The following is a 27,823-nucleotide window of genomic DNA, read 5'->3' as shown; positions in this document are numbered from 1 at the left end:
AATCCAGTGCATAAGACAATGTTGCATATTTCCCCGTGTTAAGACCCAGTAAGAGTTTTTAAATACAAATACCTCAATGTTCGAGTTAGGGCTTGGTGATGAACTGAAATTTTCCATGAATGAAGCAAGGGTATTATGGACCTAGGAAACAGAATTGACAAATGGTTGAAGAATGGAAGTGTATGGTAGGGTATAGAAATAATTCTACTTCTTATAATTCTAGAATCTAGGAATTCTAGAACATGCCTGTATGATGACAGAGGTGGGGGAATCAGTTAAATTCTGGCATTACACATGAAAAATACAAATGGAAGACAGTGTACACACACACACACACACACACACACACACACACACACAAACACAATTTATTGGAAGCATGGGTAGTATATTCAGAATCTGGTAATACAAAAGAGCATGAATTCAAGAAAATGAAGCACTGGGGTACCAGAAAATTTTGGTGGACTCTTCAGGCATTCTCATTAAGTAAACGATGTTAATGCATACTCCTAAATGTCAACATTCAAGTCAGTTTCTTATTGATCCAACCTGAATTCCTCTTGTTTAAGAGAGAACAGATTCCCTTAATAGGCAACATCATGTCAAACTGAACTGATAGAGGTAAGTTGAGAGACTCCAAATCAAATGTGGTTGTTTACCAACTACACAGGACAGGTGACAAGTTCCTGATCCAAGTAATAAGTAGAGGGTTTTCTTTTGTAAGCTGAGTCTTTGAAAAATATTTTAGACATAGAATCACCAAGGCTTCATGGAGTCAAAGATAGCTAAGTTTTATCATAGATGAGTATATGGAAAGTAAGTCTTATAATTGAGATAGTGTCAGAGGTGAGTGACAAGTCTATTTTGAGAAGTCTGACAAATATGTATGGTAAAAATGTACTGAGGATATGACTAAATATATCCATATATATATATATATATATATATATATATATATATATATATGACCTTAAAATTGTCTAGAATCTCCCCTGTAAGACTTAGCAAACATAATAATCTATATACATCTCACCCCAAAACAATTAGTCAGTTCAAAAAAAACCCCCACAAGTGGTCAAAATGGATGTTAGGGAAGACCAGTGCTACTTAAATGTTTTAATCACAAATATTTTTCAAAGGCTTCTCTTGGAGACAATTTTTACTTCAAAAGTATTGATTGTAACCCCCAAAATCAGCTTTCTTGGCTTGTAGACTATTAGGAGAAGCAGATTGCTGTGAATGTGAACAGGAAGCCCCTGACAACTGCTTCCAAGGGTAGCCTGACATTGAAGAAGGGGAGAAAACATGAAGAGTCAAAGACTGCAGAGGGTCAGGGCCAGAGGGCACAGCTCAGCAGTAGAAGACTGTCCTGGCCTGTGCAAGGTCCTGGGTTTGATAGCTAACACTGAAGAAACAAAGCAAAACCAAACAAATGAAATTTTAGAGCTCTAAAGACTGTGGATCTGTCATTGCACAGCCTAGAGGAAAGCATTCTTACATAGGTAAACACTCTACAGTACCAAACAATTGGTTAGAATTTTGAAACACAAAACCCAAAAAACTCCACAGACTCAATACCACAAAGATGATTTCTTTTGTAAAGAGTACTAAACTTAGTTGCTGTATATGTCCACTGACCTGGTATGATGATTCATTATGTTAGGATATTATATATTGGTCAATTTTACAGTTATTTGTAGGTAGGTCTCTCTCTTTCTCTCTTTCTCTCTCTCTCTCTCTCTCCTCTCTCTCTCTCTCTCTCTCTCTCTCTCTCTCTCTCTCTCTCTCTCTCTCTCTCTCTCTCTCTCTCACGCACACGCACGCACGCACGCGCGCGCGCACACACACACACACACACACACACACGTGTGCATCTGTAGTACATATTTTGAATCTGACACTTTCATCACTGAATGTCATGTAAGAAAAGCTCTGTACGACCTTACTCTCAATTGAGTGGTTTATCTTAAAGAGGCACACACATGTCTATCACTGGATAGAACTAAACATCCACCCCTATCAAACTACTTCTGATATGTGCCAGAATAATAGTGAGTCCAGATGTGGGGGACCTTCCTGAAAGATATTCCTGTGCTGTAGGCTAGCATAATAATTGAAGTTTACTGCAACTGGCATCATCTCAATAAGGTAAATCACGTTGGCATGTTACTTTCAAAGGAAAGAAAGACCGTAAGGCACTTACAGTATTTATTTTTCTAAGACAGAGAAAGTCTTAGTTCATGTGATGCTATCTGTCTTCACACAACCTTCTAATTAATTTACAAAAATTAAAATAAGTAAGTGTACAAATTAAAAGGAACTTTCTATATGAGCAAAAAGGCTTCTGTTTTGGAGAGCAGGAGTTAGAAACTTGTTCTGAAAAGAGTTATAGAGCAAATATGCTTTTTCAGTCTCTTCTTCCACTATTCAGATGCCACCAGAGTATAACAGCATAGAATTAATGGGTAATACTGTGTGTCACTGACAAAAACAGCTGACACTCATCATTTACCACCCCTTAATCTAGAAAAGGATGGCAGGTTACCATCTTGTCATAGAGAATCTCATTGATGATCAGTTCCTGGAAACTCTGGGGTTTTCCAAAGAAGTCCTAAAAAAACAAAACAAAAAACCTTTTGGAGTAGATGATGTCAGTTCTTTCCAAGTCTAACCTTCTCTTACTTACATGGTGTTACACTTGGTTCCTTTGCCTCCATTTTCTCCCTCCCATTAATATCCTCACATTTCTAAGTTATTTTTATATTTGGGCACCACATGAGGATCTATGACTTCTGTGAAGTTAAGCTTGAATAACCAGTGGTAATTGTTTCTTCTTAAATCAGGTGTTCCTTTGCTTAGATTTTTGTGGGTTTGAGCTCTGGTTCCCACTGGATTTTAAATTTCTAAAGGACAAGAATAGTGTGTATCAGATCTGATGTTATGACCTAATGTATTATATGTCTCCTTTACTCTCTTAATGCAATGTATATTTGCTTTATCCTCTTACTCTCACATAAACTTCCTGGATGATAGAGTCATAGTCTCTCCTACTATTTCTATCTTCTTGATTGTTCATATTTTACTCAGATCTGTGTCTCATCTTCATCATTTTGATTATAGCTAATGACCTCTTTATTGTCAATGAGCCATTAGTATTTTCTTGTCAGAAAGTGCCCATTTGCTGTTTTTATATTGGGATCTTCCAGAAACACTGACACTGATGACCACTCACTCTTTTAAAACACACTCTCTTCTTTTTACACTCCTTTTGTTTTGTTTTGTTTTGTTTTTCGAGACAGGGTTTCTCTGTGTAGCTTTGGTACCTTTCCTGGAACTCACTTTGTGACCCAGGCTGGCCTTGAACTCACAGAGATCCACCTGCCTCTGCCTCCCACGTGCTGGGATTAAAGGCATGAGCCACCACTGCTTTTTACACTCTTGATACCACAGTTTGTTGTATTTTCCCCATCCATTCTTTCTCAACATCCTCACTGAAGTCCACTTCTTGTCCTTAAATACTTTAGTTTTTCAGGGGATCTTGTAGTTTCTTTAGTTTATACTGTGTGCATTCATCCTGATCACTACTGTTATATCTATTTTCATTGAACTCTCAGCTCCTACCCCAAAATCTCTTTTTCTTGCGAACTTACTTTTAAGGGTCATACCTATAAATAAATGCTAAGGAGACATTTTGATAACTTACAACCCTACTCACTGTCTGTAAAAATAAACCTTGCTAGTCTTTCCTCAGTCCTACTCTTTATTCATTTTGTGTTGAGGACAAAGAATCACTATAGACTGATGGCTAAGCCAGAAACTTTGCAGGTAGCCTGTCCGCTTCTGTCCACCTTCCAGATGTCTCCGTGTGTGCTTGCTTTCCTCTGCTTCTCATCTCTTGTTCCTTTTCTGATTCAATGTTTATTATAGAAAGAGTCTCCCATCAGCATATTTTCCTCTTGTGTAGCCATTTTAATTAATTCTATGCTCCTGTTATCTAAAATGAAGATCTAACTCATAAAAATATTCTATGACCATCACAGCTTTAAGATGTTGTTGAACTGATTGCACATTGTATGCTAGGTTCTTGCAACCCTGATCAACAACCCCTAGTTTCTTGCCACCACCCCCCTTTGGATTCTGTCTAAAATTCTCAATGGTCCTCCTGGAATCACACATCCCAGTCTTTACCTGGTTAATTCCTATTTGCTATGAGTTTTCTAAACCCTACTTCTGAGGAAATGTTCCGAATGCCTCATGAATGATCTAGGATGATGGCAAACATTATGTCCACTATTTTATCTCATTCATTAGACACAAAAGTTAATTCCTTTTTAATATTAATGGAGCACTTGTTACATACACACAGAAGTGCTAAAGCCTTTGGAGGTAGGATGGCAAATCTGGCATGTATTTCCTTTTCTTTCTTAGCAATTTAATGCATAGATTTGTTCATCATATATATATATATAATGAACAAGTGGTCATGTGGTTGGGTTTACAACCAATGAGAAAGCAGAACAGAAAGTCTATATAAAGACTTTAACACAGGAAGTAGCTCTTTTTTCAGAGATGTAGGACCACTGCAGGAGGAAGGGTAAGGTTTTAGCTCTTAGCTCTGACATCTTGGCTTTCTTCTTTGCATTGGTTCTGTGTTTCTTATTTAATAAGATGGTTGGTTACATCTACATATCTGCAAATTCTCAATGTGATTCCTATTCTTGGCAAATGAAAAACTTTTACCTATTCACTTAAAATGATTTACAGTTTTTCTTTGGCATATTCCATCCTCCAACATCATTACTCTTATTGTTTATATCCATTGCTAGATAAAATAAGGTTTATTGGGGGCTATGGAGATAACTAAGTTGTTCAAGTGTTTGCTTCAAAAGCAGGAGAACCTGAGTTTAATCTCTAAAACTGGTGCATAAATACCAGGTGTGGTGACACATACTTGTAGTCCCAGCCCAGGGGTACTATAGACAGATCCTGAGTTCACTAACTAGCCAGTCAATCCTAATTGGTATGCTCCAGGCCAATGAGCAACCCTGTCTTAAAGGAGGTGGGAGTATCCTTGCTGATGACACATAAGGCTGTCTTCTGGCCTCCACATGCATGCACACATACATGCAAGTGCACCTGAACACAAGTGTGTACCTGCAGACACACATACATGCACATACTTACATATACCCACCTCTCTTCCTCATATTTATTTGAACACAATTATTTACTAGTGAAACAGTTTATCTAATGAATGACTGAAATGCCACCAAGTAACTAAGGGGTGGATAGTATGTATAGTGTGGATACAATGGGCAAAGTCTGACTCATGTTCTGATGAGGTGAAACAGAATCTAAAACATTTCATCATGATACTGGGAAGAATGAAACTTACTAAACCTTTGAACTGTTTAAGGGATTTTTCATTGAATGTTCTTAGACCACAGTTGACTGTGGAGATCTGTAACTGCTGACACTATGGAGAACTTGTGATAGCTGAATGTCCTGACTCAAGTTCTCTTTGTCCCATAAAAATGGGTTAGGCAGCTATCAGCCTTACTAGGCCCCTTACGGTATACCTCTTGGATACACTGTAGTATGTGGTCACATGACTTGCCTTCAACAATGAAATATAAGCTGATACAGTCACATCTTGTCAGGAGGCTTTAAGAGCCAATATGTGATAACCCTTTTCTCTCTGAAGGCAAACACCCTAATCTAGTGGTTTAAAGCTCTCTTGGTCTGGGAAATTGACTGAAGATATTTCTATCATAGCGCATGCCATGTAGGAGTTACATGGAGTAGAGTGCAACATTAGGTGTGGTGAACCACTGTGTTCAATGCACTGAGTAATAATCTAATCTAATCTCTGTTTATTAAAACACAGAGGCCTTCATTTACAGTATTTTAATTTACAAATACACATGTGTATCTAATTTACAAATACTATATCTAGAATTTGAATTCTAATCTTTTCCAGGGAGAGCAGCATGCTGCACAAGTCTCTCCTGCAATGCTGGGTAGCAGAAGTGGCCTGCTTCTCCCAGTGAGCCACAAAGTCACCAGTAAGAGCAACTGATAGGCCTCAGTGTGCTGCGAGGCTAAATATTTCAGGTACTAGTATTTAATGAATTATACAGACATTCAGCATTTTATTATAAAATTGGCTTTGTATTAGATTTCTTTTCCATCTATTATATGTAAATGTTCTGAGCCTGCTTAAGGTCGTCTAGTCTAAGCTATTTTTGGTAGGGTAGTTGTATTCCATGTGTTTTTGGCTTAGTAATACTTTCGGCTTACCACTGGTTTAAAAGGAAGTGATCCCACCATAGACAAGCATCTGTTCAATGCTCTTTCCTGTGCAGTGTGATAGCACTCATCCCTTGTCCTCTTGCTGCATCTGTGTATTTACCAGTACACATGGATTCTGCCTTCATTAATCACCTTTGCATCTTCAGCTTCTAGCAAACATCTGGCACTGAAGAACAGTGGTCATAATAATAACCATCTCTGCAGTGATTGCTTGTATTCTGATGCTGTACTACCATCCCTATCCCAGGGGAAAGGTCCATTTCTAATTCCTACTTTGCAGACAAGGGAATAAAGTCACAGGCAAGTTGAAAGTCTTGTTCAATGAGATAACACAACTGAGAAGCAAAACCAAGACAAGAAAGTCAGGCACATCAAGATCCATACTGTATTTTTAATCACTGTGCTACACTTTCTTTCTTAGTTAAATATTTATTGTGAGAAATGACAAATGAAAGAATAAATTGATAAACAGTTGGGAAACTTGTTTTCTTATAAATAGTACACATTATTTTTATTCATTCCTTGTCTTGTTCAAAGCTACTCCATGCTATGCCACTCAACTAGGCTGCTATAACAATGAGTTATGCATACTTCTGCTGAACTGCTGTAGTTCATCATGCACACCCCCAATATTGGACATCTGCCTCACTGAGCTATGAGAAAGAAAATTATTGGTTAGTTTTTCTTTCTCCTTTCAGATGTGGAACTATTTAAGGTTACTGACTAGGTCATGTTTGTCCATCCTATCTAGCTATTAACTCAATGCACAGGACATTATAAATGATTCAGGAACATTGGATGGATACACTTTAACTGAGTAGATTAATAGCATTTTCAGAAACATGATTTCTCAGCAGTGTTCTATCGACAATTCACGCTGGATTGTTTTTATTATGAGGGTTGTTCTGAACACTGTTGGATATGTAGCAACAAGTCAGAGCCATACCACCCATCATTTTCTATATGATAACAATTATAAAATGTCTCTGAGCATTGCCAAATATCTTCTGACGTTTTTGAATGACACATTTGACATCTTTTCTCCTTTGAAGATGGTTATATGCATTAATTCTCTTTTCTCCTCCTCTTCTGTGTTATTTAGAACTTTACGTTGAGTAGGATATAAACCTAACCAGAGTTAGTCAAACCCAAATGGTTCTCTGTTATGGAAAACATTGTGTTACTTTTCTTGGGGCAACAATGAGAGATCAAAATAATAATTCCTCTAACTCTGGCTTAGTGAACCAATTTCACTGGACTTACTTATATGAGCATGGACCCTCAAACACTGAAAAGTCTTACTCTAGTATGGGTGATAACCTCAGTAAAGCTATGTCATAGAGTCCTGTAGACGAATTTCTAAATGATCTTATTAAATAAAAAATGCAGAGCCAAATATAGGGATGAAAGCCTTAGAGAGATCAGGGAAATAGGGAAAGCCACCAGCCAACCTTACCTCACCAACTCTGCAGCTTCCAAATGCTAGTTACTTCCTGTCTACCTACGCTTTATTGCCTTGCCATTCTGCCATCTGATTTGCTGTCTCTGTTCAGCTACATCACTTCACCTTCCTATCCAGCTCTGTCACTTCCTGTCTGTCTGTACAGACCTCTAGACCTCCGTCATTAATTAGTGTTGGAATTTAAGGCACGTGCCACCACACCTGGCTCTGTTTCCAGTGTGGCCTTGAACACACAGAGATCCTGCTTGTCAAGTGATAGGACTAAGGGCATGTGCTACTGCTGCCTGACTTCTTTGTTTATTTATAATGGCTGGCCTTTTCCCTCTGATCTCCAGGCAAGCTTTATTTATTAAAGCACGAATAAAATATCACATTTCAGCACAAATAAAATATCACCACAGAGTCCTGTCTTAAGTTAATCTTGTACATCTTGTATAATCTAGTATCTCCTTAGATCACGTTCAGGTGGGGAGTGTGGAGAATTAATGGCTGAGGGTCTTGTGACACTGTCCTTCAACTGGGGAGTAATAGTTACCATATTACCATTACTACAGGCCCAGATATCACTGAAGTATTATTATTTCACTATTATGATCATGGGGCCAAAGACATCTCTACTGAATGGTGATTGATGGCCATCTTAGGACTAGGGAGAAAACACAATACTACACCAATGATGCTGGGTTTTAAGACAAGCTGGGCCAACAACATTGGCTTAGTTTGAATCAAACACCTATATCCCAATTAATCAGCTGTGGCCAACATTAGTGGGTGTTCTGAAGCATCACAATTCTTTCAGGAATCATATGGATAGATTAAGGAATGGGAATACTGGAGAACTATTTGCAAAAGACAAAATAAATACATAAATAAATAAAAGAAAAAAGAAAAGAAAGAAAGAAAGAAAGAAAAAGAAAGAAAGAAAGAAAGAAAGAAAGAAAGAAAGAAAGAAAGAAAGAAAGAAGGAAGGAAGGAACCTACAGGATTTCAGTAAACTCTCACCAAAGCTTCCTTCTAGGATAATCCCATTGAAAACTACATCTGGATAACTTCCTCTGATGGGGCAAACATGTCTCTTAATTTCAACATCAGCGTTACTCATTGGATACCAGTAAGAAAAGCATAATGTTTGTAGCCACAATGTCGCTCAGCTTGTTTCCATAGGATGTGTGGGGTATGTTAATGTAATTCCCCCAATAGACACGGAAACCCTGTCTCCAGGAACTGTGCAATTTTGCATTCTAAATCTGGTCTGGATCCCAGCCGCACTCTTTCCATGGCTTCCATGCTATGGCTCTCCCACATACTGCACAACATTGGATTGTTTACCTCTTTGCAACAATCCAGAGTCTCACTTGCCCTCAGCTATGTACAAATTGTTACCTCTCTACTCTGCCACAGGCTTAGTTTACCCATTTAAAAAAGTTGGCACAGATAATGCTTTCTGTTAGAGATGGCAAAACAGATGTGTCTGCCTCCTCCTCCTCTGGTTTAGATACTTAACAGAACTTTGGCTTATGTTTAGGCAATGCGTATGTAGCCTTTCATCTGCTGGAGAAGAGAAGGGCACAGAAACCTACCACAGCAAGCATCCTTTCATCTAGGGAAAATTTTAAAACCTGAAATCTTTCAGAGAAAGGCTATGCAAATTTCTTCTCTGGTGCCTGGAGTGATGTTCCTTTCCCTGATTCTGGCGTGCTGCCCTTAAAGATCTCTCTAGATACCTTTTCTAATGCTGACAACACCAGTTAGTTGTACCAGTTACTATAGAGAAGCACCACAGAGAAGTCATAATACAGCTGAATTATGGTGGCCAAGTTTGGTGGCCAAACAGAGTTCTTCATCTGGTTCTAGTAGCTTCTGTGGTATTGACAAAGAGTTCTGTGGTATTGACAAACAGTGCAGTGGTAAAGTAGGAGGGAACACCTAGGGTGCAATATCAAGCTTTGAGAAAACAGCTTGGGTTTTACAGAGACATTTTTAAATCCCAGCCTAAGCAAAGATTGTGTTGCATACAACCTCCATGGGTGGACTCAGGGAGAACTCAGCTTGCCAGCCTCTGGCACCAAATGCTACTGTCGGTAGTCTGCATGTGCAACATTCTCCCAGACTGTGGCTCTTCTTGTGCCACTTTCTCTCAGTTGCTCACATCTCATTAGATGTTTGTCAGAAAGTCCTGTGTGGTTGTCTTCACAATCCATCCTGGAACTGCCTTGCCCTCATATCTTCTGACCGCAATGGGAAATTGGCTGCACACACACACACACACACACACACACACACACACACACACACACACGCACACACAGTATCTTCTCTCACAGACAAGAGTTGAGAGAGATACATTAAAAACTTGCTTGTTTCAGTTTGGGGTGCCTGAAAAGAAGAATGGACGAGTAAACATTTCTGAGTACAGTATGCATGATCATGGAAGTGAAGAAGGCGATAGAGTTGTGGGAGCATCTTAGTGGCAGGACCTCAGGATTCTCTGAACGGTGACAGTTTAGCTGTGACTTGAGGGAGGAATAGGGCCAGTGATATGAATTTTCTCTCCAAAATGCAGATGCCAGTTTGTTGCAATTTACTATCCTGAGCTAATCAAAAGCCAGGAAGAGATTATTCTGCTCTTGGGCTCAATGCTGGACAAGTCTGAGGACCTGAATTCCATCTTCAGCACATAAATACAAGGCTGGATGTGTATTTATGCCTTATTCTTTAAACCTAGTGCTAGGGGACAGGGGAGTAGACAAGCACAATCTTGGGGCTTGATAAGCAGCCATTTCAGGCGAGATGGTAAATTCTAGGTTCAGTGAAAGACGTCTCAAGAAAAGAGAGATTGAGAGAGTTGGACACCCAACATCCTCCTCTTGTCTGTGTACACATCCTGATACACACGTACACCTACACCACACACACACACACACACACACACACACACACACACACACACACACACACCACACACACACACACACCAAAAAACAAAACAAACTCTTTGGATGAGCCTTAGTCTTTTCATCCTAATGTTTTGACATTCTGTGCATCATAATTCTTCCATAGTTTGCTTTTCAGTTCTGCCCTTGAGTCTTATAGACACTAGAAATTTCAGACAAACCCTTAACTTCCCTTCATTTTAACTCTTTTAATCCATGCGATAAAGATATTAACACAGAACTTGGAGGAATTGAGCTGTAATTAATCTGGAACTTCCTTCCTGAGGACTGGCTCTCATAGCATCTGAAGGTTCTATGCAAGCTGCCTAGGGAGAAAAGCAATGAAGAATTCTACCCAGCTGGGATTTCTATAGTGCAATAGTAGCTCTGATAACTTGGGGATAACCAACAGGTGTGTAATTGGACTTAGGGTCAGCTCAAAAGAGGGAAATCACAGTGGGTACTGTAAACCTAGCCAAGTACCCATGACTAGTAAGATCATTGACCCCAAGAAGAACCTACTACTGTTACATTCTTAAACCAGCATCATTTCTAGCCATACTCCCAATATTTAGCCTTATACCCACAGATAAGTGAAGATCTTGTCCCTCATCAAGGAGCTTCTTTATATAGTTGGTGGAGACAGTGACAGAAAAACACAACTGTTCAAATGCAGAGAACAACAGGACATAGAGTGCCCAACCCCAGTCAATACACAACTACACTGCAACCCCTAAACCTAAGGTTCAGGAAGCATCACAAAAGAGATGGGTGGAAAGAATATTAAAGGCAGAGGACCAGGGTACCTGCTGCTGAATAGTGTCTTCTGTACATGACAGGGAAGTTGTACCTATGAAATCTCAAAGATGGAGTTGACAAAGCAAGACCTGCATAATTACATCACCAATTGGCATGCTAACTTGGATGAGGGATATCTTGTAACAACAATTAAAGAAGTCACAATTTTGAGAAGAAATGGGGGAAATATAGGAGGAGTTGGAGAGGAGAGAGAAAAGGTTAGAAATGATGTAAGTACAGTGTGTGTGTGTGTGTGTAGGAAATTCTAAAAAAAAAAAAAACAGAAAAAGCTTTAATAAAGTGATAAAGATATTAAATGACTTGTTTCATTAGGATTTTCCTTCTGATCACAAATGAGATATTCCTTGATGCATTGAGAGTAACATCTGGGGAAGAGAACCATTAATGAACACATGGAGAGGAGAAACATGGCACATGCACCCATATAATCAAACAACTTAGTCTCCCACGGTCATCACATGCATGCCACATTTGGAACAATAAAGCATATCAAGGTCTCTTAATTTTAGTTGATTTATCAAGTAAATTTTAGTATAATATTGTCTTAATTTATACTAGGTCTTCTTAAGAGAGTAGGTGATTGTTTATAAATCAATGCAGAAATACTCTTTCTGTGCAAAATGATGTTATTTAATAATATACACAGACATAATTTCCCCAAACTTGAAATACCCCTGGAGTAGGTTTCCAGGTACAAGGGAGGATTATTTTGGTTCTTTACCAATAACTCTGGGGATCCTGACATTTGAAAAGCAGTATGATTCTAAGGGTCTGCATGCCAGCAATAATGTTAGCATATGCTTTGCACACCTTCTTAGGGCTTTGACTCACTATATTTACATCTTGAAAATCCTTATAATAATTTTTTACTCATATTTCAGAATTTAGTTAACAAATGCTAATGTTAAAAAACCCTTCTTCCACTCTGAAACCACTCTTCAACTTAGCATCAAATACATTTTATCAAGAACAGGAAGTGTCTCAAGGGTACTGAAGGCAAATTTTCTTCATCGTCTGACTTGTTCTCAAGGTTTATACAACTGTGACAAACACATATGTAATTGTTTTACAGCTTATTTCGTGAGATAATGTTTCAATCTTGAAAAAAGAATGTTTATCTATTTACTGAGCCACTCACCTGTAATAACTACTAACACTCACTAGACATGATCTTCTAAATTAAGTGGCTGCAAAACCCATACTCTTAAATAATGAAAAATCTTAGGACATAAAATACAGGTACAATAAGACCATAATGCAAGGACACTCAGATACAATAAGCAATTAGAAAAAAAGTATCATTTTCTAGTATCTTTAAAAAATTATCATTATTAGTGCATATTAATTACTCATATTACTGGGTTTTACTGAAGGAGTATGTATTATGTTTTGCTAGTATTACACTCCAAATTTCCTATCTTACTCTACCCTGCCTTTATGCACTTATAAGCACTGTTGAAAAAGTATCCAGGACTTAGTATCTAGCTGAAGAAAAAAAAAAATCTACCACTTTGAATTTGGTCATATCTTCTAGGAAAGATACTTAAAACGTTTGTTTTCTAGGGATGGTATTTAGCAGTCCATCTGTTTGATTTTCTTTTTTAGCAAAATGAATGCAATTTTTTTCTTTTATTTATTTTGAAGGAAATGTTTTGTACCACATGTATTTGAAGACCTCTAACACTGACTGAACTTTATTGTGAAGACATTTATATAAGTTACTAGGTAGGTTGCTGGCAGGAAAGGGAGTCATCAGCAGTCTTATCTGAACCTTGTGAACTACAATAATGACTAAAATGGCAAGATACGACCATGGATACAACAGTCGCACCAGTGCTGAGAGAGTAATCAATGCTTTCTGCTTGGATGTAAGGCTGACTCCACAGGAGGAAACACATGCTTGGCACTGTAAATCGAGCCAAGAATCGATGGTTGGGGAGGTCGCAGTCCCAAGAGGAGAACCTACTACTATTATTCTGCCAAATGGCCATAGTATCAACCTGGCCTCTAAGTTCAGAACTCTATACACATATATTAATGCATTTCATAGGTGTTACCAGAGAAATTTCTTTGTGCAGTGGATGTTGGTTAACACAGAAACTCACAACTGGTCTAAATGCAGAGAATAAAGGTCAGTGAATGCTCAGCGACAAAAGGTTCATCTATGTCACTAACCCTCCCAAGGCTTAGAGGACGTCATGAAAGAGGGGACAGAAAGACTTTAAGAGACAAATGTCAGGGGTGACCTGATGGAAACAGTGTTTTCTGGACATGACAGGACCACTACACTCATGAATTCATAGAAGCTGTAGTTGACTTCTCAAGATCTGTACAAGATAAAGTTAATCAACATTGTAGCATGTTTGAGGTGGTGGTTTATAAGCTCCCACCCCTAATTGAGGAGCCATGGATAATTGATGGCTTCTGGGGGAGGTTTAGTAAGTTTTCTTTAAGGGTGGGTTTATCGTATTCAATGGATAGCCCCACATCCATGAATATTTGGGCAACACAAGTGGAATTATTGAGTTGTTATAAAAATAAGAGGATATGAAGTTGGGGAGTCAGGGAGTTAGAGGTAGATCTGGGAGGAGTTGGGGAGGGGAATGAACATGACTAAATACATTGTATTAAATTATAAAAAACTAATAAAATATTAAAACATTTATATAACTATTTTATTATTTTATTTTGGAAACATTTCAAAACAACCAAAGGAATATTTCATTATAACTATTCAATAATTATTTTAGTAATAACTAAAATTAAAATATTACATTTATATCTCTCAAAAAATAGATATAAAGATGTTTCACTCAGAAGCACATTGCAGAGCACTACAAAAGACAAAACAGAAATGAAAAGAGAGCAAAAACACCAATTTTTTGTTCTTGAGTGCAATTTTATTAGCAATTTCAAATGCATATATGCTGGGCTGAAGAGATGGCTCAATGGTTACAAGCATTGGCTGCTCTTCTGGAGGATTTGATTCTCAGCATCCATATGTTGGCTCACAGTTTTCTGTAACTCCAGTGGCAGGGAATCTGATGCTATCTTCTGACTTCTGAGGACACCATACACACCTAAGGTTCATAGGCATACACGGACACTCATACAATTTGAAACTATTAAATGCATATAAGCCAGTCACATTCAGTGTGCCCTGGATTCAGATATTGACTTTATATCCATTGATAATGTGGCCATGGGAAAACCATTTCAAGTCTTAACGCTTCAAATATTTTGTCTTTGCAACACAGACAATGATAATACTACTTTTTGGTTGCCATGGATATTACGTAAGGTAGTGTTTTCAGGACTCTTACATAAGTGATGACATACGAAAAGTGCCATGTTTACTATCCTAATTACTTTTGTTAGAGGAAGTTTTCATGATAGTGATTGATGCACACCAAATGCATGAAGTTAGATTCAAGAACAGAAGGGGAATACAACACAGGCAATTTCAACATAGTATGCATTCTTTCTTTTTGCTTTTGTTTTTAGTGATGAGTCTTAGTGTGTTTCACAGGCTTGTATCAAAATCTTGGTTCAAGTAGTGCTTCTGTCTATTTGAGGTCATATTTTATTTTCTCATAAAAAGAAAAAAGGTCCACAGCCTCTATTAAAACATAATAACATTTGCTAATGTTATTATTCAACTGTCAGGTTCAAGAACGTATTTTAACATCTATTATATTATGTTATATTTTATTTTTAATTAAAAATTCATGCATAAATTTTAAAAACAACAGAAGATATGAAAGAGAGCAAGGAGCTAATGACCATGTAGATGCTCTTACTATATAAATATAGGGTCATTAGTACAGCATTGCCACAGGTAAAAATTATTAAGTGAAAAACAATTCTGTGTTATTGAAAACTCTTTAAATCACTAAAATTCTACCTAGGTGTTGTAGCAGATAACTTCCCCCACACTAACCAGCAGCTCCTTCCTTTTTGCCTGGTAAGCATATATTGGAGATTGTTAATTATCTCCCAGAAATCTTACATAGTAACAGAAGTTTCCATAAGACTGCAGGCTATTGATATAGGCAATGTTTCCCTGACTCTCTTGCAGCTAGATGTGATCAAGTGACTTGTGGTGGTTTGAAAGAAAATGGCCCCCAAAGGGAGTAGCACTAATGGGATGTGTGGCCTTGTTGCTGTGGGTAAAGGCTTGTTGGAGGAAGTATGTTACTATGGTGGCTTTGAGGTCTTCTGTGCTCCAGCTACACCCAGTGAGACAGATAATTTCTTATTGCCTGTGAGTCAAGATTTAAAGACTCTCAGCTACATCTCCAGAACCATGTCTGCCTGCATGCTGCCTTGCCTCTTATTATTGATGATAATGGACTGAATCTCTGAATATGTAAGCCACCCCAACTAAATATTTTTCCTTTATAAGAGTTGCCATGATCATGGTATCTCTTCACAGCAGGAGAAACCCTATTGATGTGAAGAGCCTAAATTGTATGTATAATTTTTACATTCTTCACCTAAACAGAAAAGACACATTCTCTTCATTCATTTCTCTGTTTTCCTGCATTAGAGGACTTACTTGGTTGTGGTAGATGGAGCTATAGCAGCCATTGTAAGCCCAAAGATGAGAGCTTTATATTTAAAATGATACAACAATAAGGTAAATGAATCCCAAGTCTCTCATGCTTTCAAAACAGAGAGATGCTGCTTTGTTTAAATTTACACATAAGAGAGAGATGATCTTATGTGTAACTTGTTTCTAGTTTTGAGTGAAATTGAAGTAGTAGTCTAGCTAATACAGGCATCAATTGTTGTGACTTGAATATTTAATGTCCCTCATAGGCTCATGTGTTAAACACTTAGTTCTTAGCTCATGTTCACTTTTGGGAGCTAGAGGAAGTCTGTCTTATGGAGTATTCTTTAGAGATGTCCATGGTCCCATTTTCCTCTCTGTACTTCATGGCTACCTTTGCTTGTCCATGCCCTTTCTTCTCTGATGCTCTATCTCATCGCAGCCCAGAAACCATGAGCTGGTGACCATGGATGGAAACCTATGAAATTGTGAGCCAAAGTCAATCCTTCCTTTCTTAAGTGGTTCATGTCAGGGATTTTGTCACAACAGCTGGGGCTGCCCATCTTTCAAGGAAGCTGGCAGTCAATGAGCTTTATCCCCAAGCCCAGTACTGCTTGCTGCTATACTGTTTTTTTCCTTTCTTTCTTTTCTTTTTTTTTTTTTTTTGGTGTGTGTGTGTGTGTGTGTGTGTGTGTGTGTGTCTGTGTTTGTACAGTTGTTTCAAATTCAGATCCTTGTGTTTGCACAGCAAGCATTCCTACTTACTGAGCCTCAGACCTTGTGATAATTTCTTCCCTCTCACATAAGATCTTGTGTCCTGAGGCTATGTCCTTCAGTGCAAACATCCTAGCAACAAGGTGTCAGATTGCTTCTCACCCAACTTCAGGATAGGCAGTATCACTTGGACTGTACCTTTCTGGTTCCAGTCAAGTCAAGATTTGAGAGGCACCCATAAAAGCACAGATAAAGGAAGCTGTAGATAACACTGGGTCATCTTAAAAGACAACTTCTCCTGTTTTCCTGCCCAGGAAAACTCCAGCTCCCCTTTGATCTGTTTATCTAGAATACTTGATCTCTATTCTGAGTTGTGAAGAAAAATTTGAACACAATGTTTCAAAGAATTGCGATTTATATTCTTCCACTTGTCGGCCTCTTTTCACCTGAGGGTTATGGCTTTCCAGCCCTCCCATCACGCAAGGCTACCTTTCTGTAGAAGCTTTTGTCATCTCCAGAACAGAAGAGAACACACAGAGGAATCAAGGTCTGGATATAACGTAAGCTTTTCTGAAGAAGCACTACATGTTTCTTTATAACCTCCACCCCTGTAGACTTCAACATTGTTGTTTTGAGAGAAAATGTTTCCAGCTGGTAAATTCTGAACCTCTAGATACAGGTAGAAAATAAAAGTGTCCTTGATCACAGAAAAAGAACTAGCTGGATTCTATGCTAATCGGAGCAGACCTCATTCTTTGTGAAGAGGAAAACATTACTGTTGCTGAAGCACTTTGAAGTGAAAGCTATTTGAATGATTTTTCTGAATGACGCAAGACTGAGTTTAGGAGAGGCAGATCAAATCTGGTGAAAGAGAATGAAAAGTTAAAAACACTGAATGTCCTACTGGCCACAGGCTTGAGATAGAAACTTCCGAAAAAAAAATCTTTTTGAAGTAAAAGTTCTCCAAGGAAAGTAAACAATTTATATTGAGAGAATGATCCCCATCATTAACATGCAAATATATTGGCTACAACTTAGTGACAGAACTGTAGGTTTTTCTCACTTGAGTCTAGAGGCCCAATCAGGCCAGGCATGCATGGAAGCTCACTGTTGGTTAAATATCACAATTGCTTGTAAAAGACTGTCACCATTTAAAAAAAAAACCAAAACTTTTTTGTTGCTGTTGTTTGTTTTGTGTGTGTGTATTTTCTACTATCATACACACATATATGTATATATATAATATATATTAACTATGTATAATAATAGGTTCTGTTATACTTCAGTAACTGTATATATTTACTTCCATTGTTTTCTCTTGTAGCCCTTTGAATCTTCTGGTAAAGATGTAATTAACTCAGTTTTTAAAGCCCTATTCTATAGAGATAAAAGTGGGCTTTGTCACAGTCAGATTTCAGGGGTCATTCTGGTTAAAGTAGTCTAGCTGGAGTATAAGCTAGGAAAGTCACTTGGGGCTTCATCTAAAGCAGGCTCTGTCCCAGAAATAGAAGAGGAAAAGATATAGTCCAAGAGAGCTAAAGACAAGAAGAAAGCATGTGTGGGTTGGACTTGATATCTGTCTGTATCGTTTCTTTACCAATACAAAGCAAATAGACAGAGGCTCCAGGAAGGCTAGCTGGAAAAGAATCTCAAGCAGACAGTAGATGTTACTTTCAAACCTAAGAAGCAAAGAATATATTGCAGAAATAAGAAGAAAGAAAACAGAACTCTGCCAACAAAATGAAATGAGTTCTCCTGTGGCTGAAAGGAAAAAAGTTGCAGCAAACATGGGTCTTAAAGTAGCCTGGATAGTCAGTTTTAAGTGCAAAATGTAATTCCTTGTTCAAATTCTGGTTCTCCCTTTAGAATTTGAGCCCTAGGAGGGATATATCTGTATTCATTTACTTAGGAGATCACAGAGCCTGGTACATGTAGGGGAAAGTGATAGGCAGGCTAACAAGAATGATCTGATATCTAAATTAGGAAGAGGCCCATAATGTAACACACTACCACTAAGTAAAACCATGGATTACAAATGTCTGAAAGTAATAGATAGTGTGGTGGTTTGAATAGAAATGGACTCCTCAGCACCATGACTCCTACATGCAGTCATGCTTCTTGCCATGACAATAATGGACCAAACTGCTGAGATTATAAGCCAGCTCCAATTAAATGTTTTTCTTTATAAAAGTGGCTGTGGACATGATGTCTCTTCATAGCAAATGGAAACCCTGACTAATATAGAAGATTGTACCAGGCACTGGGTATTGCTGTGATAGGCCTCACCATGCTTTTGTTTAGAAGAATGTGGATTTGAGGATTTTGGATTAGGAAAGCAGTGGAATGCTTTAACTGGGACTTAATGTTAAGTTAATGTTAGTAATAACATGGAAGATAGTGGTGCTGAAGATGATTCGAACTGTGGGGCTCAAGAGGTTTCAGAGGAGAAGAATTTTAGTATGTGGCCCAGAGACTGTTTTGTGATATTTTGGCTAAGAATGTGGCTGCTTTTTTAGCCTTGTCCGAAAAGTCTGCCTGAATCTAAAGTGAAGAATTTTGGATTAATTGCATTGGCAAAGGAAACCTCAAAATAATCTAGTATAGACTATGCCATGTGGTTATTAGTGGCTATGCTTATAAAGACCTGTAATAAAAAAGGAGCATGCTGACCAAGGAAAGATACAAGATGCACAATTTGAGGAGAAAAGGGACACTAGAAAGTGGAATGGAGCTAAGTCCTCTGTTTAAGGAGATAAACAGATTAAAGAAATGCCTGATATTAAATGGAATAAAGGGAGTGGAGACCTCAGGGCAAGATCCCAGCTGGGCTTCCAATTTGTGGAAAGGGATTAAAGAAAAGCTCAGAGCCTGGTATGGTGGTACACACCTTTAATTTCAAAACTCCAGAGGCAGGGGCAGCAGGATTTCTGAGTTTGAGGCCAGCCTGATCTCCAGAGCATGTTCTAGGACAGCCGAACTCAGGAAACTATCGAAAACAGAAAGATGGTGAAAATGTAATTAAATAAGGGAGCCATGTTCCAGCCCCAATAAGAAGCAGAACATGTCAGTTTCAACTGTGTGGTTCTGGCTTTAGAATCAAGGATACAGGAAAGAGGTTATGGAATCACCCTCCACAACTAAGGAAAGCTGCTGAGGTCAGCTGTATTGCAGGTGTGTCCCTGAATGGAGGCCCAGAGAGTCAAATTGTGTGAAGCTATGAATATGGAGCCTGGATTGCCTTGGAGATCCCAACATTTAGGACATACCAGTGTTATGGGATACCTGCCCCCCAAAAAAAGCTGCTAACACAGAGTGGAACGAGCTCCAGAAAAAGAAGTGTGTTGCAGTCAACACAGATGAAAGGAATTGAAGATTTGAAGAGCAATTTGACGTCAGACATGGAGATGCAGACTTTGTTGTTTTCCCAGCTGGTTTTTGGTTTTGTTTTGGTCCAGTATTTCCTCACTAAGGTGCCTTACCTGCCTTTTGGGATGAAAATGTATATCCTGTGGCATTATATGTTAGAAGGATGTGATCTGCTTTTTGATTTTTGATTTTAGAAGGGATTGTGCATTAAGTTTAGAAGAGACTTTGAACTTTGGTACATTGTTGAGACTATTATAGACTATGGGGACTTTTGAAGTTGGACTGAACACATTTCTACTTTATGGTGTGGTTACAAGTCTATGAGGGCCAAACAGTGGATGTGGTGGTTTGAATAGGTATGGCTCCCTTGGACTCATGTGTTTGAATACTTGGCTCATAGGGAGTGGCACTATTAGGAGGTGTGGCCTTTTGGAGCACACATGTCACTGGAGACAGTCTTTGAGATCTCAGACTGTGTTACTGCCTGCAGATGAAGATATAGAATTCTCAGCTACTTCTCCAGCAACATGTCTGCCTACATGCAGTCATGCTTCTCTCCATGACTATAATGGACTAAACCTCTCAAACTGTAAGCCAGCCCCAATTAAATGTTTTTCTTTATAAGAGTTGCTATAGTCATGGTGTCTCTTCATAGCAATAGAACCCCTAACTAAGACAGATATTAATGTTCAGTGTGTGGATTGCCCACTTACTTCTTTTTATTAACACTTCAATAGACTTTTCAGGAAAGAATATTGGCCCTGAATTTCAGTATTCCTAAAAGTACCTGAAAAATGATGATATGTTATCAACAAAAGGTGTAGTTAAAACTTCATGGTCATAGATGCTGCAAGTAAAACCAATCCTGAATAATTAGGGCTTTTTGTTTCTATGATGAGTAAATCTGATGAAGCCTTTTCCTTGCTTCTTAACCATGGAGTATTTGCTACATGCCTATTTCGTCTCAGCTGCAGAGATCAATGGTTGGCTGAGGTGGAACTTGTTCCATGGCTACACTAATGGTGAAGTTGAATATATACAAGAAACAGGACATCGTGGCTCTCCTCCCCCAGAGCTTCAAAACCCCCCAGAATCATTCTTACCACATCATTTGGAGAAACCAACAGGAGCCAGTCAAAACTAGGATTCAAGATGTCAACCAAGAATTGAAAGAAAGCCTCTCCCTGTAAGACAAAGAATTATATTTATGCTTCTCCACAATTTTGTTTCTGTTTCAACACCTTGTATTTCTCTATGGCTTTCCCCTCCAACTTTCAAAATGGTGACAAACCTCTTGCTTGCCTTATTTTTCTCTCTGATTAATGAGTATCACTATTTCCTTTTCAGACTCAAGTCCTCAGTGTCACCTTCCTTGAAGTTTTGATACACGATCTCCTTTGCCACTTGCCCACTCTCCAGAGAAGACTGGCATCTCACTTTCTGTGCCTCTAAATTATTGTATAGAATATTCTGGAGGACTCCTAGAATGTTATTTGTTTCTCTATCTGTTCTCAGTGATAGCAAACAGCAGAATCCAGTCACACACTAGAGGAATGCACATAAACATGTGTAAATGCATGCACACACACAGACATGCAAACACACATATATGTATTTTAATTGGTATTCAATGATTAGCATTAATTTTGTATGCTTTCGTGTATGGTATATGCACACATGTGTGTATGGATGTGTGAGCTCCTGTTGTACAGAAGAGAATGTCAAGTGTTCTTATTGATTAAGATAAGAACCAATTATCTTAATAACTACCACTCTCTACTTTATTCCATTGAGACAAAGTCTCTCTGAATGCTGAGAGATAGCCTTAGAAAACCTCCTGTACCCACCACTTCACAGTGCTATGGGTTCATACCTAGCTCTTTCTGCATATTCTGGGGATTCAGTTTAGGTACTCACACTTACACACTTACCCACCAAGCCACAAATGTATTTTGTTATTAGGGAGAGAGTTGTTCAAATTTATTTCTGTTTTTTTCTTGACTTCTTTACTAGTGTGAATAATTAATTTAGGGTTTCCAATCATAAACCTATTTAAAATTTTAATTTATTTACTTATGTGGTGTGTGTGTGTGTGTGTGTGTGTGTGTGTGTGTGTGTGTGTGTGTGTATAGGCACATGCCATGGAGTGCATGTGGAGAGTCAGAGAACAATTTAAAGGAGTTGGTTCTCTCCTACTTTTGAGTATTGAACTCAGGTCTTTAGGCTTGGCAGCAAGTCCCATTATTTGCTGAGCCATCTCTCCAGACCAACCTACAAATGTCCTTTTAATCAACCAAGTGATGAAGAACTTCTGTAAAGGAATCACTTGAGTACAATGTTCACTTGAAGTACAATGTAAATATAAGAGCAAGCCCTTTCAAAATAGTATATCAATTAATAGCTGCTATTCATGAGTGTGGATGCATGCATGCAAATGAGCAACTGAATACTAAAGCTAGCTGACAGTGATCCTTGCAACCTAATCTCGTTTATCTGGGAGAATATCTATACCTGACCTGGCAATATTAAATGAATGGTAGGTTAATAAGAGAGGTATCAATTAAAGACTTCCGATCCAGTATTTTCAAGGATGATGTAGCCTGATATACAATGGATACCCATCTATAAAAAACACATAAAGTGTATATATGTAAGTATCTATGCATACATTTACTTGTTACTGAGTGAGGAAACTAGCCTTATTATACTGTGCTTTTCTATTACACATATATTGATAGATACCTATTTTCACCTTTCTCATATTCTCTTCCTGTGGGATAAATATGAAAAATGAACTTACATTAAAAAGGCAGGTGAGAATGAAGGGTTTGCTTTAAACTTCTTGGTGCTACTGGTAGTATTTGATCATTGACCCCTCTGGATCTCGGGATAAAGGTCTCTTATTTAGCACAAAGAGAAAGAGACTAGCTGGTGATCAGATGGCTAAGAGTCAGAGGTCTTTGATCTCCCCTCTGTCTTATTTAACCAGACTGTTTGGATAGTCAGAGGTGATTATTTGAACTGAAGCTGGGTTAAGAAGAGGTCTATAGGTCAGTTAGCAGAGGTATTCATCTGGACAAGAGCTGGTTTGAACAAGGGCCCCAGAAGGTGTGTGAAGGCAGCCTTACTAGAGAGAAGACACAGAAAGCTGAACACTTAACAGGATCCTGATGCTCTCTGAGAAGGTGGAAGCCAAGAAGATGCCTTGGCACAAACTCTGAAATATCAAAGGAAATTTACAAGACCCTCCTTGTCAATTTGGTGGTGTGAATAAGGTCATTTAGAAACTATTCAGATGGGGGACTGGAGAGATGGCTCGGCTGTGAAGAGAACTTACTGCTTTTGCAGAGGATCAGGGTTCAGTTACCAGTACCTACATTAGGCAGCTCATAAGTGACTGTGACTCCAGTTCCATAGTATCCAATATCCTCCAGCCTCCACAGGCACCTGTGCAGTTTATGTGATGCACATAAACTTACACAGACATTTCTACATATACGCAAACAAAAATAAATACGTAAATGTATTCAAATTAATCACTAGGCTTACTTACGAATTCCCTCTGTAAATTGTCTAAGATTCCTACATACTTGGGCCAAAAGTTCCAGCCCTATTTCTGGTCTTCAACACAATAGAAAGGCTAGGAAAATGATCAATATGGTGTCGGGCCCTGGGTTCTACCTGTGATACTTTTTGCTGTTATAAAACAACTTCCATAAAAAAAAAAAAAGAAAAAGAAAAAAGAAACCAACTTCCATAGGTTGATGCATCTTTCCATCCCACAGGAGTGCTGCCATTTCTGGTCCCAATCCCTCAGGCAGTTTAAAGATTTTGCTCATTTTCTATAGCCTTGTTCTTCTGAGAATGTCCCTTTGGATCTCCTGGGATCACAGTTTTCTAGTTGGTGTTTACCTATATTTAAAGCATTTCCTAGCCAGGAGATGATGACATGCTGGCCATAACTTTTTCCAGAACTATTCTTTTGAGCACAGCCTCAGATCACTATCTTTTCACAGCTAATAAAATTGAGCACTATAAAAGTGAAGAATTTGCTTAGTCCATATGAGGTCAGGCCATGAGGAATTGTGGGTTGGTTTCTGGTTGAAAGTGTCTTTACCACCATCCAGGCTACCTCCAGTCCTAGTTGTAGGCACACTTGTTTGAAAACAGTGATCTTTCAGTTAAGTATACTACACAGAGCACTGTTACAATAACTGTGTGTTCTGTTTGCCTCTGCAAAACCAGGCTTACTGGGGATAGTAGACAAAGAACAGAAAATGAATAATTTATATTTCACTCTCTCACAGAGGCTCCCCACTGGGTTGCTTTCTAGGAAAAATATTTCTGGCTTGCAGTCTCAGCATGGGAACATGTGCCAAGCCCAGCCCACTGGCCCCCTCTTCACACTGTCTAAGATATTAACCAGATAGAAATAACAGACTGCGGGGCTTGATTGCTGCCTTTATATCTTGGTCTCTGGTAAAAGGAGATGCTTTCTATTAACTAGGGGGAAAACCCCTCCACATTCTGAGTGTTTATTTGTTGTCAAAATGATCCAGATGGTAGGCAGACATGAGTAGTGCTTCTAGAAAGACCACCAGAATTCTTATTTGGTATTGCATGTGAATTTCCCTTCGGAGCTCAGCTGTAGGGTATTTTATTAATCTTTGTTGCATACCAGCCTCCATATGCTGAATTATAGACTGAGTAGAGACAGACCTGATAGATTTGTCTATTATACATTGTTTTTGTATGCTGTTATGAATGGGTTACTTGGGATGTCCAAGCTGTCCAAGAAAGGACAGCTTTAAGATGTTCTTTATGTTAGGACTGTGGATTCTATGATCCACTGAACAGAGTAATTGAGGATATCAGTCGTGAGGATATAACCCAAATGCAGGCAAGGCTCAAGCAAGTGGATAGCATGACTTAGATTTAGTATTAAAAAGCTCAACCAAACACTGACTTTTATGGGTCTAGCAGTTCCCTTTCTGTAGTGAACTCTTCTGTATTATAGAGCATACCTCATTGTAGCATTGAGAGAAGAACAAAGGAGTGAGCAAAGTTATGAGTAAGTCATGATGACTATGAAGAATCAGGATTGAAAAGAAAGTAAAAGGAGAAGCAAAAGATAAAAAAGCAAGAGGCAGAAATAGATGATAGATGATAGATCAGTAGATAATAAATAGATGGGTAGATAGATAGATGATAATAGATAAAGAAGCTTAGTGTCAGCTACATTAATAATAGCCCACTGGAGACTAAAATTCCAAGACATATGCTTCCTAGGTCCCTAGAGCTTCAGCAAAGGTAGAATAACTTTTTCTTCTAGTTTCTTTGTATACATTGTTTACATTTGACACATTGAAAGTTCCGTTCTCCATTATCTGGTGAATTTTTCCTTACTTCATTTGTAAAATTATCCTTGTATCATACAAAATGGCTCTAATTGTAATATAATGTCTCCTAACTAACATAATATAGCATCCTTAATTTCCCATCATTTTCAATCTAAGAATCTCCCATACAGCTTTCCTGGGAAACATTGATACACTCTCTGCTTAAAGACCCATTAGTATTGGCATGCTCTTCATCAAAACAATGCCCATCTCATCTTCAATCACATTATAAAGTCATTTTTGAGACCTTATTCACTAACCCAGGTCCTTCATTTTTTTTTAATTTAAGAAATTTTTAAAAATTCATTTTTTCATACCAACCACAGATCCCCCTCTCATTTCTCCTCCCACTTCCCCAAAGCCTTACCTCCAAAAGGGTAAGGGCTCCCATGGGGAGTCAGCAAAGCCTAGCAAATTCAGTTGAGGCAGGACCACACCCCTCCCCGCTGCATCAAGGCTGAGCAAGGCATCCTACTGTAGATAATGGGCTCCAAAAAGCCAGCTCATTCACCAGGGATGGATCCTGATGCCACTGCCAGGAGCCCCTCAAACAGATCAAGCTACACAACTGTCTCCCATATGCAGAGCAGTCACTTCATTTGTAACATTTGTCCTTACTTACCCTTTATCCTTGAACTCCCCTTCAGAGTTGTTTGCCTATTCATTTTATTTATGAAATATGTTGACCCTACCATTACTTCTAACCTTAAGATGCTGTTAACCTTTAATTTTGCTTTTCATTCTAGAATGCATCTATTTACAGTTGATTCCATGGAAAACTTCATTGTGCATCTGATAGTCTCGATTGGCTACATTCTAGCACTAGATTCTAAATTCTCTTCTCAAAATTGTTTTATCCTTTATTTATTTAATATCATAGGTGGGTTGCACCACAGATATATTTTCTCTTGATTTTTTCCTTAGGTTTATGATCTTACAGACTTAGATAAGGCTAGAACTTCTGGAAGAATCTTCAGCCTTTAGTCATTTAGTGTTTAATATGCTGCAAAGCCTTATGAGGTTACATATGAAGAAATAAGCTTCCTCTTTAACCTGTAAAAACATTGACTGAATTCTTCTTTTTTAAATTCTAATTCTATTATATCATAAAAGTCATGAGTCAGCGGTAGCAATGGGAAATCTGTGTCTTTCTTGACCTCACAGCTGAAGAGCAGCCAATCAAAGATAATATTAGCTGGATCTGTGACTTCCGTTGTCCTGCCTCTCTGGCTTTGCTTCTCTCATTGTTGGCAATTGTTAATTCTAAGTTTCTGCCTACCTCTCAAGCCTTCCTTTATTGTCTTCAATATTTCATTTAACACAATATTTTTTTAATATTTCTTCTAAAAATTTATTACAATTTATTTCCATCGTATTCACTCGCCACTCCTCCACCTACCTCATTCTGTGTCCATTTCCACCTTTCTAGCCCCATCCTCCCAGGATGTGGTGACTACACTTATCTGTGGGTATAAGTTTAGGATTTAGAATATGGTAAGAAATTATGCTAGTCTATGGAAGTGGCTATAGCAGATCCTTTTCTAAGGTCCATATCCTTGCTAGTAATGGAAAGCTGGCTAGGTTTCCAGTATCAGGCATGTGTTCCTCCTGTTGAGTGGGCATTAAGTTCCCACCAACAAGTGAGTGCTACTCATTGCACCTTTATGACTATCTCGCCATTCTGGTAATTGTTGTGATTCATAGGTTTTGCCGCTGGTCGGACTGTTTAATTGCTTCCCTTGGCAACTTGCATAGCATTTTCTGGAGCCATTAAGTGAGACCGAAGAAACTGCTTGAATCATCTAAGTCCTGTGTCCTGAGTGTAAAGTTCTTCAGCAGTAGGGTCCTACCATCAACCCTTAAGAGGCAACCGAGGGCTATGTTGGTACTGTTTGGGGAATTACTTGGACTATTCTGACCAAGCATTCTAAAAGAGGTTTTCTAATTCCTGGTGCTGTGGTTTTTGTAAGGAATGAGGGACAAATCACATACCAAGGTTGTTTGATAAAACCTTAAGGAATTATCTTATTTTATATTTATATCAATACAAGTAAGTATATGTGTACACACACACACACACACACACACACACACACACACACACACACACACACATTAATTTTCATTTGGGCTGAAACATTGCTCTCCATAAGAAAGTATAGACTAACAAAAACCATAGTATCAAGCACAAGAAATCCTCTTAAAAAATAACCCATCAAATCTAGAGTGTGCTACCAATTCTTCTGGGTGTGAGCACATCTACAGG

At 38.4% G+C, this 27,823-nt stretch overlaps 2 long non-coding RNA genes across 2 annotated transcripts; one reads left to right on the top strand and one right to left on the bottom strand.

Annotated features, from left to right (window-relative positions):
• The first annotated feature begins 302 nt into the window (after positions 1-302).
• Positions 303-21,645, top strand: LOC131908426 (uncharacterized). Its single transcript, XR_009378592.1, has 3 exons — positions 303-621; positions 21,127-21,344; positions 21,506-21,645. It is a non-coding gene; the product is annotated as an uncharacterized LOC131908426 (long non-coding RNA).
• On the bottom strand, positions 14,405-26,305 carry LOC131908425 (uncharacterized). The gene is made up of 3 exons (XR_009378591.1): positions 26,180-26,305; positions 21,262-21,342; positions 14,405-14,606 (listed from the first exon to the last, which is right to left on the bottom strand). It is a non-coding gene; the product is annotated as an uncharacterized LOC131908425 (long non-coding RNA).
• Positions 26,306-27,823: the final 1,518 nt, after the last annotated feature.

Source organism: Peromyscus eremicus, chromosome 4 (genome assembly GCF_949786415.1).
Source record: "Peromyscus eremicus chromosome 4, PerEre_H2_v1, whole genome shotgun sequence".
Classification (NCBI taxonomy): domain Eukaryota; kingdom Metazoa; phylum Chordata; class Mammalia; order Rodentia; family Cricetidae; genus Peromyscus; species Peromyscus eremicus.
The sequence above is the reverse complement of the archived record's forward strand: the minus strand, read 5'-3'. Positions and strand labels throughout refer to the sequence as shown.